Genomic DNA, 17,917 nt, shown 5'->3' on the forward strand with positions numbered 1-17,917 from the left:
CAGCTGGGACTAGGAAATAAAGTACTCAGCTACCACCAGGAAGGCTGATCCGTAAGACTCACAGCCAGCTCTACTCTGAGTTGGTCAAATTTGTCCCAGTTGCAGCAATAATAGAGTTACACCAGCCTTTCTAATCTTTTCCATTTGTAGACCATAACTAGGAGAAGGAGTATTTGATACCAGAAGAAGGGAGCTGAGCATCTTTCTCTTCCTGTCAGCAGAGATGAAGATTCTCCCTAAAAAGGGCTCTTCAAAGATGCTGCACCAGGCTTTTCCAGCCTTTCAAATATCTGTTCTGAAGATCCCTTTGGCGTCTCCGCATCTCCCCCTTCCTTATGTTACTTTTCTGTACTGATGGTCAGCACGACTGAATCTTTCTAAAAACTGCTGAGTGTGGTGCATGGTTCTTCGCTGTTTTTTTGCAGCCCACTCTCCTCCTCCCTTGCTGCTGCCTCTCCTTCTCTCCTCATGCTTTTCTTCTTTCTTCTTTTTCAAATCATCTCATGGCCACTGTCTCTGGTCTGCATCCTTCATCTGCTTCCTCATTCCTTCCTTTCAAGCCCTGAATTTTCCTAAGCACCAAAACCTGCTGCCTCAACTCGCATAGCAATTCCCACTGGTAAATGACCATATGGTTCTGAATCAGAAGAAAACAGGTGGAGGTGGATTGCAGACACTGCTGCAGACTGGGAATCTTACTAACACCCTGTTCATTTTCATTGGAAGGCTCAAAGTGTACAGATGGAGAATATGGAGAAGAAACAATAATGGAGAGAAGGTAGAAAGTTAGGAGAGCAGCAAGAAGCTGATGATGTAAGATGCCAATGACAGCATAGAGATGAATAAAGAACTGTGGATCAAGGCTCCATGTCTCATGTACAGCAGCCTCACCCACATCCAGCATCATTGCAGTGATGTGAAAGAGCACTGCTTTGCTGTTATGCTCCTTTCTTTCATTCACTCATCAGCCGTATGTGACATGATCTGCTAGGGAAGGAACACAAGCAGTGATCTTATCAGGGCTGTGGCAAGTAGTAGAGGCTCTCTCTTTGGGTATTGACGAACCAGAAGAGAAGAGCTATATAGACAGAAAAAGACTCTTTTAATGTACAAAGTAAGAGAGCAGTTATGAACAGGGAGGGATGGGCAGGAAAGGACAGAGAAAGCAACGACTGTGCCTTCAGCTGTCCAATATAATTTTTTTTCCAGCAATGAACAAAGCTACCTCAGCTCTGTGGCTGGAACTTGGCAGCTCTTCTTCAAGTTCCTGAAAAAGAAACAAAATTGTTCTACCATCTGGGAGACACACTTGTCCTTTCCCTTTCCTTGCACATATGCTCACTACATTACATTGCTAGTTGAATATAGCAACATATGCATGCAAAGCTTTCCAACTGAGGTGCATAGAAATCTTTTTACAATTACCAGAATAGAATCAGCTGTGCAGAGGAGCTGCTCTGCTGCAGCCGCTTAACCTGTTATTGAATCAGAGGAAGGAAAATAAGGAATGGTAACAGAATTTTGCATAGGCAGAATGCGGTGGCCATAACTTAGTCTGGAATATGGCCAATGCACCAAGATTTGAGGCCCGAATCCAGCAAATTAATTATGCACTTCATATAAAGCAGGAATATAGTTGCACTGACTGTTCAGATTTTGAAAATTAATCCAGGACTTGAGTGCTTTATTGGGCTGGGCCTTACCTCTGCATTCCATAAAACACAGTAGGATCCCAGGTAATTGGGCATGCATCCTGGTATACTGTGGGCAGGTGTAATTTCATTCTGTCTGCACTCCAAATTGGTGGGGCATGAACTAGCCCTGATCCAAAGAAGGGTGTAATGCTGAATACACCTTACTTCACAGTGGGTCTTAAGTCCAGGGCTGCACTACTGCTATCACATGGCTGATGACTGGCTCCGAGCAAGGACGAAACTGCCGCTACCTGCCCCAGACACAATCTGCTGACATACCCTGATGTAGCTTTACATTCAGTTTGAAGGAGGAACCTCCTTCCAAGAATGCTGTATTTACAAATATGGGGCTAGAGCATGAATTGGGAAAGGTCAGTGGCACCATCAAAATTTTTGCAACTCTTCATCAAAACTCGTAGGAATTTTGGCTTTTCCTTTTGGTATCAGCTTTCTAACTTGTGAAGGGTTTCACTAAGAGATAAAATGAAGCAAGCTTCACCTGTGAGACTATAACTTCCTTAAGTAATACTCCATCGGTGCACAGGCTTGCCTGAGGTGCTCTTGAGGGGGTGAATTTCACACAGAGTGAATATCATTTTCCTTTCACATATTAAAGAGCCAAAGAAAAACCAAGAAAAATTGGTTTCATTCTCTTCGAAAATAAAAGGGGCCAGATCCTCAGCTGGTCTGTATTAGTACAGTTTCTTGAACTCTTTGGCGTGATGCTGATTAGAACCATCTGAATATCTCATCTGGGATGTCTGCTATTTTTACAGAACTGTATAAAATGGATTTACTCAACTCTCAGTAGCTATGAAAGGAAGCTATACTAGATGGTGCATTTTAGTAACTGGAAGCAGGAAAGAAAGAATGTGTATGGGGTACATTTTTTAACACAGAAGGTAATAAACATATGGAAAAAATTACCAAACAAATGACATACTTAAAAACTGTAAGTCTATGGTTTGAAGTACTAATGAATTTAGGTTTGGCATGAAGAGTGTTCTTTTTTTTGAAGTGGATGTTTTGATTAGTCATTATTAATGAGCTATTTGCTCAGCCTTTTTTAACCAGATAAATGTAGATCATAAAAAATATCTGCTATATGGCTCTTTTTAATGAACTATGTGAAAAAAAAAAAAGGTCTTTGCAAGCCAGAAACACATATTAAGCACCTTTCATAGGATTATTTCAAGTAGTTGTAATAAAGTGCTCCTGGATAAATCAGCTAAAAGTTTTGAGCTTCTAGCCTATTAAAATAAGAAATTTTGATTTACTTGTCAAAATTTTGAGGCCCACCAGACCTAACAGGGATAGGAAGAGTTTTCCACTGCTTGAGCATGAAACAAAATTCCCACTGCTGGCAAAACTAGTGGAAAAACATCATGTTTCCAGTGGATCTGCAAAAAGTAAAACAGCAGGGCCCAATTTTGAGGTCCATATTGAATTTCTGCTCAGTTTGTATGCAGACAAAACCATCACTAAAGACAATGTCTTAGCAAGCCCTGAATAAAAATGCCATGCACCTGAAGGTCAGTTCTCACCATGTATTTATCTATTAAATGTTTTAGATTTGTAGAAGGTTTTTCTTTTTTCTTTTGGTTAACAAATACATCTATTTTTGCTGGCAGAAATTGTTTCTTAAAATTAATGTCATAAAGGCAACATTTACTAGATCTAGCATATGAGACAAGCTGCTTAAGTTTTATAAGGTCCATGAAGCTTACTAGGATGGCAGCTGTCTGCCCATTGATTTCAGTAAGAGACTCTCACTGTTTTTAGGGAAAGCAGGACCAAGTTCAAAATTTGTAAAACCTACTCTTTTTAGACTACATGCTTTCACTATACCAAAAGTCTCCAGGCTGAAACTTTCTCTGAGCCTTACATATACCCTTTGCCCTTCTCATATATGCCCTCAAAACTGTGCTTCAATGGATTTTAAAATTGCAATTTCTCATATCTCTTTTCTTTTTTAATCCTTATTCCTTGCATTGTCCTTTTTATATCCAAACAATCTCTGAGATTCCTTGTAGACAAGTAAAGACTTTGCGTGAGATGATGAGGTTGAGATTGAGGTTCTTGGACATTTTTGAGAGAAATTAAATGAATATGACCCTAATGTGCCATGGTAGTTATCTTCAGTGACAATATTTTTTCTCTTTCTGTGTCAGAAATGCACTTAAATACACTATGCCTAGAAAAATTATGCTTGGGTTTATTTCTGTGATTTCTGTCTTTACTTTCATTGTATTGAACACTACACAATTTATGAATGGGAAAAAAGTAATATAATAAACAATATTTAACTACTGCATTATACCAAATAATTAACCTTTCAGTTAATTTGGGAAATTACAGTGTAAAGTTATTTTGCAAATGTTATGGTAAGCTATGCAGAGACTCTATACAGAGTTTATCTGCCCTTTATAGCAAGAAGAATTGTCCTAAGCTTTTTATCTATCATATCCTGGAACTATGACAAGACATTTCAATATCCTAGTGTCCCTACAGTTTTGCTTCATGACAACAACAATGGCAGTAGCATTAGCAGAGGAGAAGCAAATAAAAAGTGTTTTAGTATATGTGATGCTGATAAGGACCTGACATGGGAGCTATGGCTCCGCCTGTGTCAGGACTGCGTCAGGTAGGGAACCTACTACACTGAGTTACGCTTTCTGAATGTAAGCAAGAAAAAATTCTAGGACATCAGGCATTCGTAGCAGTTATGGAGTTATGCCACAAAACAGGACATTGAACAGAAAAATTCTAATGCTACTTCATGTGTATGCTTACTTGAGTGAAATGGTGACTTGTTAGTTCTTTACTAAACAATTGAAGGAAAATTATCATGAATAATGTCTGGATAGCTCTAGGACTATTGAGGGGAATTATAATCTTAATTATAGTGGTAGAGGAAAAAACACCTTTCTTTTTTATTCTCTAAGAATTCTGTGCAAATAACTGCCCCTTATAACTGTGTAATTTAGCTGTGAAACTGCCAATGGGTTGGAAAACAGTTGAAACTAAAATAATCAATTGGGTACAGATATGGTTTGTGTGGGAGAATCAATATTACAGTTTTACATGAAGACTGTAGTCTTTCCAGGGCCCATGATACCTGGTCCTGCACAGGCACAAATTATATGTGCCCCCGCAAAAGGCTTCTAATACCTGTATGGTTAATTAGAATGTGTGGAAAAACATGTGTTGTGAGGAAAAAAAAAAAGAGGAAAATGAATTGAGAAAAGCTCTCTGAGTAAAAACTTGCGTACACCCCCAGGTCTCTGTACTTAGCAACACTGTCCAACTGATTTAAGTACCACCGATGGTAGATGAAGGCTGAGATAGGAACCACTTAAGCAAAGTGGACATACACAGATACGTGGGCCCAGATGGAGTCTACTGGAGGGAGCCCAAAGAAGCTGGCAGCTGTAGCAATGCAGTTCACCTATCATCTTTGAAAGGAGAGATTGTGAGAGCTTCCTGATGACTGGAAAAGACAATGTCATGCCCATCTTTTAGAAAGGCAAGAAGGGTCTGGTCAGCATAACCTCAGTCTCTGGGAAGCTTATGGGCTGCATTCTCCTGGACACCAATTCCAGGCCCATGAAGAACAAGAAGGTGTTTGGAAACCACCAGTATGGATTTTCCAGGGGCAAATCACACCTGACCTGACAGGACTGCCTTCTACGATGAGATGCCCGGCTTGGAGGATGAAGGAAGAGCAGTGGATGCTGTTCTCCTTGACCTTAGCCAGGTCTTCAACATAGTCTCCTGTAGTATCCTGGTAGCCAAATTTGAGAGATATGGACTTGATAGGTGGACTACAGGGCAATTGGATTACTGGGTTCAAAGGGTAGAGGTGAGCATGTTGAAATCCACCTGAGGCTTGGTTATAAGTGGCATTCTTCAGGATTCAATACTGGGGCCAATACTGTTTAATGTCTTCGTTACTATCAGTGATCTGAAGGGTGGAATACAATGCATCCTCAGCAAGTTTACTAGCAACAGCAAGTTCAGGGGAGTGATTGACATAATACAGGGCAGGGCTGCCGTTCAGAAGGGTCTTGAGGGGTTGGAGAAATGTGCTGACAGAAACCCTATGAAGTTCAACAAAGGAAAGCACAGAGTACTTCACCCGGAATACGGTAACCTCATGCAAAAGGCTGGGTTCTCCACTAGATAGAAAGCACCTTTGGAGAAAATGGCCTGGGAGGTCCTGATGGACAAGTGGAACATGAGTCAAGAGAGTGTCTTTTCAGTGATGAAGGCTAACTGTATACCAGGCTGTATTAGCAAAAGCATAACTTGCAGGTTGAGGGAAATTCTCTCCTTCTATTTGTCACTTGTGAGACCATATCTAGAGTATTGTGTCCAAGCTAGTGCTCTCCAAGTCAAGAAAAATACTGACATACTGGAGAGAGTCCAGTAGAAGGCCACCAAGATGGCTGAGATCTGGAGCACATGATTTATGAAACGTTGAGGGAGGTGTGTTTGTTTGGCCTAAAAAAAGAAGGTTAATTGCTGTCCTCACCTACCCTAATGAGTGGTTACAGAGAAAATGAAAGCAGGCTCTGCTGACATGTTCCCAGTGAAAAGATGAGAGCCAGTAGACATAAGTAGCAGCAAGGGAAATATCAGGGTCCTGAATGAGCTAATAGGCATTAATGACTCTGACCAGCCTCACATGGGACTTATACCCACAACCTCTGCCCAAGGTCTTCATTCAGGCTCAGGCCTGGGCATCCAGGCTTTGCCTGTGATGTTGCAGGAACAGCTCTATCTCCTGCTGTCCCAGCTTGCTGACTGGTTTTCCAGGATGGTCTCCAGACCTACACTGTAAGTAGCTTCATCTCCAGTCTTGTCTCCAGCCTTGTCTCCTGTTGGTCCCAGATAGTCCAGGATCTCCTGGACTTGATTCATTATGTTGCCTTGTCTGAGACTGTCAATGTAGCCTGTTATCACTAGTCTTGCCCTAACTCTGTTCAGGTGCTGTGAGACTGCACTCTGCTCTGGGAGGGCACTGCCCTGCCTGTGCTGTGGTCAGACTCAGCTGCTGGCTTGCCTTCCCTCAGGGAGCAGCCCTTCTCTTGCTGCTCCTCAACAAGAATTTGCAATTAGGTAGAAAGAAAGAATTCTTCCCAGTGAGGGTTGTTGAGTACTAGAACTGGTTTCCCAGAAAGCTTGTGAACTTTCCATCCCTGGGATGTATTTAAAACTCAACTGGACTAGGCCCTGAGCAACCTGGTGTAACATCAGAATAGGCTCTGCCTTGAGTGGGAGTTGGGTCAGATGACTTCCCGAGGTCCCTTCCAACCTAAATTATTCTCTTACTCCATGATTATAAGAAGAGGAAGAGTTTAGTAACAGCAGGATAAGGAGGTCTCATTTACATTAGCACTATAGCTCCTGTTCTTTATAAATGTTTCAGAAAAGTTTGTAAGAGTTGAAGTTTGTGTTTATCTCTTAAGTAGACAGAACCGGTCCTTTAGATCAGACAACAGATTCTCACACTCTTTAGAAGATCTGGGCTCAGGCATTACATCTTAGAGATGCAGACAACATTTCTGGGTGGCAGTGAAAAGGAAAGTGATGAAGCTGGTTTGGTGTATATACACCCAGCCGAGCACAGAAGAAAACAGTCTGGAAAGCAATACAATAACGTCATTGTGAACCATGCTAAAAGGTCAAACAATTATTAATTATACCTTCCTTATTGCCCTTAAAGATACCATGGGGAGCAATCCTGCACTGGAAGGAACAGACAAGATGACCAAATAGCCAAATAAGATCTTTTCCAGTTTTAATTTCTATGATTCTATGACTTCTATTCATCATGTGCTTGATAGTAAAATATCCCTGTTTCCTCATATATTTGTTTTAGTTTTTTTCTTTTGTTCCAGTGAAGTTAAAAAAGAGTAAGTGTTGCTATTAAGAAATGGAGCCAGTAAAATTAAAGCAAGATCCCACTCTGAGTGTTGGGGATAACCCGGAGACACAGGTGGTGATTATGGATTTGCTGGAGAGCCAAAAGAAAGACTCAGAGACTGGGCAGATAGCTGGAAAAGCCTGTTAGTGCAGCTGTGAGCTGTGGGAAGACAGAGCTTGTAAAGGACAAACAGCTGTTGGAATCAGACAGGAAAACCTCTGGAAAAAAAAGAGTAAGGGAGGAGGAAAAGAAGTTTGATCATGGCTGGGTAAAAGGACAGAGAAAGAGCTCTGTATCTGAAGATCTGAATCTGAGTGTGATATTACAGGTCTCTGCAGGAGACAGAAGGAAAAGTCAGCAGCAGTGTGCTTGGTCTGTTTTGAGGGGCAAAGGAAGGTGCTTCTTGTCTACTTGCACATTAAGATGGGCCCGAAATATCCTGTCATACCATAATCTGTCCTGTAAACAATCCAACAAGCAAGGAAATATCAGCACTTGCCCAGCTACCAAATGCCTTTAGTTACTTGGGCCAGCTATTCATGTAGCAACTAGCTTTAGGGAAATGGAGAGGCTGTCTTGTTTGTTACGAGGCTGGCTGTACAAGATGTTTATCCATAGGTCTTGACAAAGTTTTCTGGAGTAGAGGCTGGTTTCTCAGTCTTTTAAGATACCAATTCTTCTTCCCTGGACATGATACTTGAGTGTAGCTGCGAGGACTAGTGTAATGGTGTAAGAACTGGTCATAACTTCTCGGGCCTTTGTGTTTGAAAATTATGTAAAATAGGTCAAACCAGCTTAAAAGTGTGATCTAGCTTTTATTTTTGTCTCTCTACAGGGAAATGAATGTTAGATATCATCCTCAGAACAATTAGCTTTTCTCTCACATGCTGCCTTTATTCTACTGTGAATACTTTAAATCCCAATGAACTTGGTGAGCATCTGATTCCCTGCTTTGTTTTCAGGAGCAGATATGTTGTTTGTATCTACAATGCACAAACTGAAGTATCAATTTTCTAAGCTGAAAATACCCCCAAAATGGTGACTTTTTTGTTTTTTTTTTTTGTTTTAATAGAAGTTTTTTTTTTTTTTTTTTTTCTGGTAGAAGAAATGAGTACTAGGAAATTTGCCTGCACAGAAATTAATGGAAATTACCATAAGTTTTCCCTTTCTTCCCTTTCCCTCACCGGTCTTGTGATTTATTAAGTTTTTTGGGTACTGAACTGAAGTGGGAATTTCAAAGGGTTCAGAATTACTTAGGCTCTCAACTCCATTGACTTTGAGTGGGAGCTCCGTTCCCATCCTGCTCTTTGCCCCCTGCCTTGTGAAACAAAGCCTGTAGTTTTGTCCCAGATGAGCACTCACATTTCCCCAGCAGCCTGGAGGCACTGCTATGCCTCTTGGAAAGTGATTATTGTGTAACGTTGGGAGCTTGGCATAAGGGCTATTGATTTCAGTCCTAGGAGACATTAATTTTTTTTTCTGGAAGATTAAGCACTAATATTAGGGAAGCCACATGGCTTTTCATGAACATCTAGCTACATGAACATTATCTTTTAAATACAGGCCCCAGCTTGCACCTGCACTGACCCTTTTTAGCTGTTTTGTGACAAACAAAAGTATTTGACCAGGTGTAGGCAAAAAGTGAAACTCCAGGGCACTTCTGAAGAGATGGGCCAAGATTTCCCCTAAGGTCTGACCAGTGAGAGCATGGCGTGGAGCTGGATGTGCTGCTATGAGGTGCATCACTGAGGGGCTCAAGTGCTGTTCAAAGTAGGGAACAGCTGCTTCGGACCAAAGCGATAGCTAGCCAAATGGATGAAAAACACATTTCACAGGACATGAGGTATATAAGCACATAAACATTGTGCTACTGTGGTATGTTCAATGTTGGCTGAGGTCTCCTAAGTTGCATTCTTACCTGTGGTATTTAGGATTTGTCCAGGGAGGTTTGTCTCTTGAGAGAATGCAGGTTTCTTTTCAGCCTGCATGAACTTCCTAGAAAGCAAGTAAGGTGCCTGTGCCCAGTGCAGCAGATACTATTACACTTGCTTAAATTAAAAAAACTTGGTTGTGTCACTGGCTACCTCTATTCTAGTAAATAAAATGGGAAAAGGCCTATTCTCTGAGTCTGAGCACAAGAGGCAGGACAAGACTCTTGTCAGATGTCCGTGTACTTTTCCTCCACAGAAGGTGGAGGTCCCTAGAGCCTGCTGGGATCATTCCTTGGCTCGTATTACTCCACAAACTATACCTAAGCTTTGGTTGGGAGATTACTTTTAGCATGAGCCAACACTGTGCCAGGGGTTAATGTTAACGACTATGTATTATGGACAATTGTGTACTTGTGCTTAGGCCCATGCTCTGAGATTGTTTAGCTTACCAGTATAGGGATCTCCATGGGAATTACTGAAGTTACACTGCAAATATGATTTTATACAAGAGTTACATGATGAATGAATTTAAGATACAACAATGTGAAATAAAATACATTTATTTCAGAAGAAAAAGAAGAAATAGAGGCAATTTTCTTTCAGTAAAAAATATACAAAGGAATACAAATTCCAGGATAAAGTTTAAAATTAGCAAAGCATCCTGACCTCACATTTAAAATATTTGAAAATCTTCAGTAGAATTTCATTCTGATGACAAACACTTGGAAATGTAATATTTCCATAATGGACAACTTTGTGTACATCACATTTATCATCATAGTTATTCTGTGCTCACATATTGGAAGCAATTTTTTATACAGATTTTATTAAAGATTCCTGGTAGCTGAACTTTTAAAATTCTACAGAAAACTGGAAAGATCCTGAAGCTGTATCTATTTCCAAGAGAAACAGTTTGTAATTGCATTCTTTTACAGAGTGATTTTTGTATGATTGTTTTTGCTTTTGTTGTTGCCTTTCTGGCATGGTGGTTAAGGACAGAACTGTACTCAATTATGGAAAAGTGAAATCAACAGTATGAAATGCAAAGGCACATACCATATATATAGTTAAAGAAGAAAAATATCTATAAAAATACCCATTCTTACAGTTATAGAATTAATTATGTAAAAACTGCATAATAGACTTACAAAATAGTCCTCTCATTTATTTCCTGATGTGTACAGCATTGCTTTTATGCTCCAGTGGTATTGAACCAAAACTAAAAAACCATAGACAAATCTTGTTGCATTAGTGCACAGCCAACAGCCAATAAAAAGCCTGACTGCACTTGTAGAGCTTTTCTGCTGGTAGTAGTCCTATGCCTGAGTTTTGTTAGTAGAAAACAGTTTGCTTGAGCATTGATTCCAGTCCCTAGTAGAAACCACCTGAATTCTGAACTTATAGAAGTAGAGCTTTTGAAATAAGGATTTGAAATTAGGAAAAATAAATTAACTCTCCAAATGTAAATCAAAGTGAAGGTTGTATGCAGCCTGCTTTGACTGAAGGAGGTGTTTCTGTTGATATAACCAAAAGAGTTTGTATGAAGTCCCAACAATAATCAGTGCTGTGATAGTCCTAGTTACTTTATGTGCTTGGGTTTTGTGACCCATGTATGCCAATAAATTTTCCATCTGTTTGGAAACTATTAACTGCATTTCTCTCTCTTTAGCTAGTAAGACACCACCCTATGATTTATTGTAGATAAAAAGTAGAAGAGTCAGAAACTCTAACGATGTAAATGCTCTCAAATAACCTGATTCAATGCAATTATTATCAGGGTAAATTGGGTCAGCAGTTTGCCTGGGGAAGAAATGTATTTCTTTGTCTGGGGAAGAAATGTATTTCTTTGTCTTGCCTCACAACCTCTTCATTCTAATATTTGTAAGTATACCTGTTATTAAAGACTGATCATAGCTGTAATTCCAAAAGAGGTTTTTCACTATTCGTCATTCAGACACCATAAAACCAAACTGTCTTGTATACATTGCTGATATGGACCCAAACCCTAAAACTTTTTCTGGCTCAAAATCTAGAAAATGAAAATTTGTATATTTGTCTGCAGTTTTGCTCCCTTTTCTTCACAGAATGTGCTTGAAAGGGCATTTGAGTGCTAGTTGCAAGTCCACCCACAAAATTGGAAGAATAGAAGTTGAATTGATCTGGTACCATAATTAATTATTTGCTATGGCCACAATGGCCGTATACTGATGTATTTTGAAATATCTTCATTTGACTAACTAGGGTAATGGCCAAATCAAATTCTGTCTGAGTCCTGAGTCTAGTAACTCTTATGGTCTATAATATGCCTGTATTTGATAATGTATTTGAAATAATATTGATACAAATCCAGGACTAAACCAGTGGAGAGGATGTGGTGCAAACTTGCAAAAAAATGACAAATAAAGCACTTGAAAATTCCAAAGACTGTTTTTTCGCTTTGTACTATATTGTTATTGGTGCTTTGTTTTTCACATTTACAAAGGATTTGGTTCCTAATTCACTTCATAACCAGGGATGTAAATATTTGTCTGTATTCCTGCCAGGAAAGCATTTTGGCAATTAAGGGCACCACATTTTGAAATGCTAAAAGTCCCATAAAGGGTGCAGAATATTGTGTATTCTGAATTAAGCCTCTTATTTTGTTATCTAGCTGTTACCTTCTCTCTCCTGAAGAAAAGTAATCATCTAAATACGTCCTAACAAGGGTCACAGAATTTTGGTTTCCTAAATTGGACATATTCCTAAAATTGGAAAGGCTTGACTCTATATTCTTTTTCCTCCCTAACTGGCAGAATGGATAGCTTAAAAGCTCCTGAGACTGACACTTCAGGAATGACCTGTCAGATGAGTGTATATCTTCAAGGAGAAAAGTGGGTTGGTCTCCCAGATTGGAGATTTTTTGTGGTGTCCACAGTTTTTGTGGTTTCTCTGTGAATTGAGGAATTTGGGCGGATGAAGAAAGTGGTGCTTAGTCCTTGTGCTTCAGATCCTCAACAGACCTTCTATGCCTTCTGCAGGGTGCAAACTATCCTTCCTTTGTGGCAAGTATACCTTTCCTCGCTAATGACATCAAATGCACTAATCTCTCTAAAGTGGGGATGTTTGTTTCTTTCTGAATGAGGAGTATATGGAGACATTCTGATAGGCTCCAAAGCAAGATTAAATTTTGAAACAATATAATTTAAAAAAGGAGACACCGGAATTGGGCTCTAACTCAGTTTGACCTTCTAATCATTTACAGTGAAGTCATGGAGTATAAGTGTGCCAGCTACACTGTAATGCTTGCTATTTATAGACAAGTTGTTAAGCCTAGCTTGACTTAGCTAATAAAATTCTGTTTATCTCATTAAATTAGTTATTAATGGATATTATTTTCCAATTTGTACCGGCACTAAATACAGCTCAGCTTTCCTTAGGCAAGTAAAGGGATTCCCTTTTCAGACGTGCTGATGTATTAGGTGAATGAAAGAAGGGAGCACACTGTCCTTGAGATTTGCCATTTTTGCCCTCTCTGCAGGTTTTGAAATGCAAGCATTGGTAGAAGTGTTATCAATAAGGAAGATGCAAATCATAAAGATAGATGTAACATTAACTTTGAAAGCTTAATGTTTGGCCGTGATTCTGTGTCCACAGTAACATGTACTCAGTGGAATTTTGACAGGCAAAGGCAAAGCTTTTAGAGGATATGTACATTTGTGCAATGCCACAAAATTCAAAACCTTAAGACTGGGATCCATAGTTGAGAAATACTTTCTTCCATTGCAGATCATTCTTGTATTATGCATAAAACAGGGCTCTGTGAAAAATACATATTTTATACTATGTTACATAAAATAGACACGAAACAATAGAAAGTAGTTTGGGATTGTTTAGTTAATTTTAAATTTCTAAATTTTAAGAAGTTTGTGTACTCAAAGATACGTTTATAGTTGTGAATCCTGTCTTCACAGAATCACAGCATCACAGAATGGTTGAGGTTGGAAGGGACCTCTGGAGATCATCTAGTCCAACCCCCCTGCTCAAGCAGGGTCACCTAGAGCACGTTGCACAGGATTGCGTCCAGGCAGGTTTTGAAAATCTCCAGAGAAGGAGACTCCACAACCTCTCTGGGCAACCTGTTCCAGTGCTCTGTCACCCTCACAGTGAAGAAGTTTTTCCTCATGTTCAGATGGAAGTGTCTGTGTTTCAGTTTGTGCCCGTTGCCTCGCGTCCTGTCACTGGGCACCACTGAAAAGAGTCTGGCTCCATCCTCTTGACACCCTCCCTTCAGATACTTGTACACATTGATAAGATCTCCTCTCAGCCTTCTCTTTTCCAAGCTAAACAGGCCCAGCTCTCTCAGCCTTTCCTCATAAGAGAGATGCTCCAGTCCCCTAATCATCTTTGTAGCCCTTCGCTGGACTTGCTCCAGTAGTGCCACATCCCTCTTGTACTGGGGAGCCCAGAACTGGACACAGAGCTCCAGATGTGGCCTCACCAGGGCTGAGCAGAGGGGGAGCATCACCTCCCTCGACCTGCTGGCAACACTCTTCCTGATGCACCCCAGGATACCATTGGCCTTCTTGGCCACAAGGGCACATTGCTGGCTCAGGCTTAACTTGGTGTCCACCAGCACTCCCAGGTCCTTCTCCGCAGAGCTGCTTTCCAGCAGGTCAACCCCCAACCTGTCCTGGTGCCTGGGGTTATTCCTCCCCAGGTGCAGGACCCTGCACTTGCCTTTGTTGAACTTCATGAGGTTCCTCTCTGCTCATCTCTCCAGCCTGTCCAGGTCTCTCTGAATGGCAGCACAGACCTCCGGTGTATCAGCCACTCCTCCCAGTTTTGGATCGTCAGCAAACTTGCTGAGGGTGCACTCTGTCCCTTCATCCAGGTCATTGATGAAGTAGTTGAACAGGGCTGGACCCAGTACTGACCCCTGGGGGACACCGCTAGCTACAGGCCTCCAACTAGACTCTGTGCCACTGATTACAACTCTCTGAGCTCTGCCATTCAGCCAGTTCTCAATCCACCTCACTGTCCACTCATCCAGCCCACGCTTCCTGAGCTTGTCTATGAGGATGTCATGGGAGACAGTGTCAAAAGCCTTGCTGAAGTCTAGGCAGACAACATCCACTGCTCTCCCCTCATCTACCCAGCCAGTCTTCCATAGATGTATCTCTCACATTAAAGCCTCAGAACACAATGTACAGTAAATATTGTGTTGATACAGTCGGATCTTCTGAAGTTTAGGATTCTAACAAGTAAAAGATGTAAAAGAAGATTAGAGAATGTAAAGGGAAAAAAAGGAACAGTTTGGAGCCGGGCATGAATTGATGCAAAAGGAAGAATAACACAATTTTTGTGAAGCCATCATTTTTGTATTAAAGGTACTTAAACGTAAGTGTGAGATTTTCAGATGAGATCTGTAGTGGACTACCTCTTCTGGTGAAATGCATGACCTGCTGAAACAAACTGTAGATTTAAAAATTGCGTTCTTTTTCAAGTGATATAGTTGTACGAAAAATAACTTGCTGAATTTGAAGTTATGCTGCTTACTATTAAAATAATATATTTTCAGTGTAGAAAAAAGAAATGCCCTTTCAGAGAGAAAAAAAAAACACACTCAAAGTGCCACTAAGAAAATGGGATACTTTCAAAATACAGAGTTAGAATATGTATCTTTCCTAATTTTATATTACGAGTAGGGTTTTTGATCCTCTTGTTTATCAGGGCTCTGTTGCTAACACCTGGGTGAGATGTCACTTTCTTGGGGATAACTCTGTTATGGCAGAAGGACAGGCTTTGAGTATAGAGCAAATGAAAGCCAAGTACAGAAGGAACTGAGAGTGCAGGAGGACTGATGGAAGCATGATAAAGAAAAAGTTTAGGAACATCATGATTTAGAATGATTAAAAGTGTACTTTAAAATACTTTATTTCCCTGAATGCCTAATATGATTGAAGAGCTTGACTGTGGAAAAACTAGGAGGTGGTAATGAAGTAGTTACAAGACTTTACAGGAATTCTGTTTTGAGAGAAAGAAGTACATATTTGAAGAGGGGATTTTTAAGACTATTTTTATGGCTAAGACTGTGATTCGATTAAGAGTGTAAGCAATTTAGACGGGAAAGTTGAAACCTTTGGCTGCAGAATGTAAAGCCAAATCACTCCCTCTTGGAGAGAAACCCAAGGGAGGGGTTGGTGGATTAGGAAAATGTCATGAGGTTCCCTTTCTAGTTTCCTGTAAATCATTTTCTCTATGGGATATTTCTAAGAGCTACATGTTTCCTGATGATAAGGCCCTCTCTCCCTTCAACTATATGAATCCCCAGGATCCTGGAGAGAGAGTCTGAGTGACCTACAAAGGCAGGATCTTCATGGGCAAACTCTTTTTTTTGACTGCTGCATTGGGGCCTCTCACCAGTAAACTCTTGACAGGAGCCAAATGTAAATATCTTACTCTTCCTTGATGGACTGTCTAAAATCCTGAAGAGTATGGACAGATTCTCTTCTTACCCTTTTCCAAAGGCTATCCTTTGCAGGGTCCGTGGTGTTTACGATCCTGGGGATCATAAAATGGCATAGGACAACTCCCTCTCATGTGTGTACAGAGGGGATGATTTTGCCTGTAATTTTCTGAGTTGCAGGTGGAAGAAAGACAGGAGATCAACAGGATAGACTAGATGACTTCCTGAGTTCTCTTTCAGCCTTATTTTTCTATGACTCTAATATCATAAAAACGTGTGTGGGAAGCATCAAAGACAGTGGGGATGCAATGAATTCTGGTGTTCATGGAAAATTTATTTGGGCTTTGAAAAATGTTTAGGTACATACTAGTAACGGCTTTGTATTGGCAATGCTGCAAAGATTCTTTGTTGCAAGAGACTAAGAGCTGCTGGGAGTTCTGGCAGGAGAATCGAGTAATCATCACAAATTCAGATTCCACAAGGTGATACAAACATGCAAGAACATAGTTGGATGGTTAAACAGAGCAGAATGCAAAGCACTAAACATACTCGCCTACTAAATATCTGATTCTGTTGGGCGGAGATCGTTTTGAAAATAAGTATTGGACACTGTTAACTCTCATAGCTAAATACACACAATGCTTAGCAGGGTCATGCCCCGGACTAGTGGAGAATAATGAGGGGAGTGAAACCACATGGAAGAACCTTAAAATGACCTCCCCAAAAGAACTGCATTTACTCCAAAACTATATCTTATTCCTGCAATTTATTCTAGCTCTATGTTATTTAGCTCTAGGCTTCTTTACATGGTACATTTACTTGTGGCTATTGTGTGATCACATTTTTTTAGTTTTCTCTACATTTGCATTTATTTTTCATTCTTCTTGGCTGTTATGGCTAGCTAACTCCTTTAGGCGAGACCATATCTGTGGTCAGTAGCTTCTCTGTGCTGGTCTTTTCTCTTGATCCACTTGGCAGCTTCTGTTGTTCAGTGCCAAACATGACAGAAAAATAAAACTAGTATTTCTTTGGGGAATATGGGCAAAAACAAATATGAGGCCTGTTGCTTCATGTGTCAACAGTGAATAGACTACTCCATAAAACTGTTTGGACTGAAGAGAGAAAAATTATATAACAATCAATTGCCATTCAATTGACTACTATTTTTAGGTTCTGGAAATGCTTGATTTTTCCAGAACAATCACAGAATCACAGAATCGCTGAGGTTGGAAGGGACCTCTGGAGATCATCTAGTCCAACCCCCCTGCTCAAGCAGGGTCACCTAGAGCACATTGCACAGGATCGCGTACAGGCGGATTTTGAATATCTCCAGAGAAGGAGACTCCACAACCTCTCTGGGCAACCTGTTCCAGTGCTCTGTCACCCTCACAGTGAAGAAGTTTTTCCTCATGTTCAGATGGAAGTGTCTGTGTTTCAGTTTGTGCCCGTTGCCTCGCGTCCTGTCACTGGGCACCACTGAAAAGAGTCTGGCTCCATCCTCTTGACACCCTCCCTTCAGATACTTGTACACATTGATAAGATCTCCTCTCAGCCTTCTCTTTTCCAAGCTAAACAGGCCCAGCTCTCTCAGCCTTTCCTCATAAGAGAGATGCTCCAGTCCCCTAATCATCTTTGTAGCCCTTCGCTGGACTTGCTCCAGTAGTGCCACATCCCTCTTGTACTGGGGAGCCCAGAACTGGACACAGTACTCCACATGTGGCCTCACCAGGGCTGAGTGGAGGGGGAGGATCACCTCCCTTGACCTGCTGGTAACACTCTTCCTGATGCACCCCAGGATACCATTGGCCTTCTTGGCCACAAGGGCACATTGCTGGCTCAGGCTTAACTTGGTGTCCACCAGCACTCCCAGGTCCTTCTCCGCAGAGCTGCTTTCCAGCAGGTCAACCCCCAACCTGTC

Source organism: Apteryx mantelli, chromosome 2 (assembly GCF_036417845.1).
Source record: "Apteryx mantelli isolate bAptMan1 chromosome 2, bAptMan1.hap1, whole genome shotgun sequence".
NCBI lineage: Eukaryota > Metazoa > Chordata > Aves > Apterygiformes > Apterygidae > Apteryx > Apteryx mantelli.